General features: G+C 40.0%; 1 non-coding gene across 1 annotated transcript; it reads right to left on the bottom strand.

Moving 5' to 3' along the window:
* Positions 1-2,106: 2,106 nt before the first annotated feature.
* Positions 2,107-2,319, bottom strand: LOC115835798. The gene has a single exon (XR_004030812.1). It is a non-coding gene; the product is annotated as a small nucleolar RNA U3 (small nucleolar RNA).
* Positions 2,320-2,681: the final 362 nt, after the last annotated feature.

The following is a 2,681-nucleotide window of genomic DNA, read 5'->3' as shown; positions in this document are numbered from 1 at the left end:
GTGCCCTTTTAGCTGATTATTCCCATAATTCATTCTGTAATGGCAAAAGAAATAACTAAAAGCAGCCCTGGGCATATCAACAAGCCTTACCTGGTGATTGAATACCTCAGAATATATACTTACTAGACACTACAGTTTTGTGCCACGTGCTAAGTCGGTATCCTCCTAATTGGGGAGTTTTGTCTGTAGGTCTTGGAACTAATTGAGCTAAATTTTGTGCTCCCAGTGAAGAGGAGAGAAGGTAAATAAACAATACCATGTGTGAGCCTAATTGGTTAGGCAATCAATCACAAGAAGTTTCCTCTCTTTAACAGAAGTTGAGTCTCCTGTTTGATAGACCAGGGCTCAGTGCCACACCCTGGCTTTCATTAAGGCATGAAACATTGTCTTGTTGTCAGGTGATTCTTGCTCTCACCCAGGGAAACATTCTTTCCTGGTATTTCATAAGCCATAATTTAGTTACACACACCATGACTTGAATAGTTTCCTAGACTCAGAAACGGGGAGTTTGAGTCTTTATTTCTTCTAGTTTATATTTGACTTATTTTTTCATAGACTGGTAACAAAATTGAGACTATAAAGATTATCCTATAAAACCCCCTTTATGACCTGTTTTATTATCCTTAGTTGGATAAGAAAACTGCAGCTTGGTGTCTACTGTGTAGTAGGTGCTGAGTGAATATTTATTGAACCATTAGATAGACCTAAGCTGACGCTGAGTCACATGGCAGAGCTGTGATGGAAAACTGGTCTTGTAACTTCTTGTTCAAGGCCCTTTCTACTACATTACTATCCATCTCCCTTCAGCCTGAATACACACCTATCAGCTACTGCTACAACTGTTCACAAAGGGGAAATTCCACGTGGGAGAGGAGAGTCACAGGACGAGCTTTGGTTCCTAAACATTTGCATAGGCATCTAGCTCAGGCAAATAGTTGAAAGGCACATTTAAAAAGTAGTAAACAGAAGTAGGGCAAATAAGAACACCTCCTCTTCATCACATGCACACACACACACACACACACACACACACACACACACACACACGTTTTCTTTCCTGAGTAGGAACCTAGGAGCTCCAGGTGGAAGAGGCATGGGCAGAGAATAGTACATAGCAGGGCAGGTGGAAAGCGGTGACTGACATTTAGTTTAACCAGCCTTGACAATTGTTTCAAGGGACACATGAAGCTCAAAGTAAGCAGGGGTTACAGGCAAGGTAAACAGGCTGTCTAATATTCTTATGAGGACAGGAAACATCATAGAATTATTGCAACTCTCTCAGGAAAGGAGACTATGAGAAGGGATTGTCCACTTTTATCCACATCTAGGACACCATGCCCAGCCCTTCTTGCCTTCCTCCCACCTCAGCCCAACAGGCTCCAGTCTATTCCAAAGAGAAATGTCTAACAGAATGAGTTAAGTATCAGTCACCTTTGTAAAAATACCAGCCTGGTCTGCTAGATCCTTTTCTGCTTGGGGACCTCTTCAAATGCTGCTGATTATCTTAACTCTGTTGTCATGTTCACCACTCTCGCCATTTTATCTGCTCCCTCTAGACCTCATGGGTTTATGTTTCTTCCAGAGAGCTTTCTAAAGAGACAAATAACATCAATCATCTGCCTATTAAACCAGAGGAGATTTATTGTTAATAGCCAAAATTATATTAATATATTAATTAGTAATACTTAATGATATTAGTTAATTAAGTATATCAGGAATGCTATACTTGCCAGCAGAGACAGCCTGTCAGTGGCTTCAGGCTGTCAGCATTCTTTTGTGTCACCCCTCTCTTATCTTTGCTGTATAACTGTCAGTGGGTGCAATAGCCAAACTCAGGAAGACATCCAGGGAAAGTGATTTCAGAGACTGGTAGAAATGGGATATTAGGAACTGTGGACGCTAACACTGAAAAATCTGGTAGTTTTTCTTTTCTTTTCTTTTCTTTTTTTCTTTTCTTTTTTTTCTTTTCTTTTCTTTTCTTCTCTTTTCTTCTTTTTCTTTCTGTCTGTCTGTCTCTCTCTTTCTTCTTTGTTTCTTTCTCTCTCTTTCTTCTTTGTTTCTTTCTCTTTCTTTCTTCTCTCTCTTTCTTTCTTGCTTTCAATAATAATCACTCAGACTGTGTCCTTTCCCTTACTGTTCCAGAGGGAGACAAAAACGATCATCAGTGGCAAATGCTACTTGCAGCAAAGCAACACCAAGACCTGGCTTCACACTCAGGACAGAACACTGCATGTCCTCCTCATGGTTGTCGGTGTTCTACAAGTTCAGAGGAACTTCTCTAGTAAGAACTATAGAAATGATCCCTGAAAGTATAGTCTTAAATCTAGTCATTTCTTTTCTTGAATCACAGTCAGTATTTCTACTGACCAGAAATTCTGTCACTCAAATTGACCTGCAGATATGAATATTAGTAAGTCTAAGTGTGCAAAATATGTGTTCCTCTCATTGCTAGCAAGCAGAGAGAAGGTGATAAAACAGCTCTTGACACAATGTAGAAAGTAGGAAAACTCCGAGACTGGCTAGTGACAAAACTTTAAGGATGTTTCCTGCCATCTCTTTACCCAAAAACAAGAGCTATTTTCCTGCTCATAAAGGTCAGGTGTTTGTGTCATTCTAGCATTCAGTTTTTGTGTCTGTCCAAGTGTGTGTAGGCTAAGTGTTTGAATCAGGCTTTGAGAAGT

Source organism: Nomascus leucogenys, chromosome 6 (assembly GCF_006542625.1).
Source record: "Nomascus leucogenys isolate Asia chromosome 6, Asia_NLE_v1, whole genome shotgun sequence".
NCBI lineage: Eukaryota > Metazoa > Chordata > Mammalia > Primates > Hylobatidae > Nomascus > Nomascus leucogenys.
Note: the sequence above shows the minus strand (reverse complement) of the source record. Positions and strands in the feature narration are given on the sequence as shown.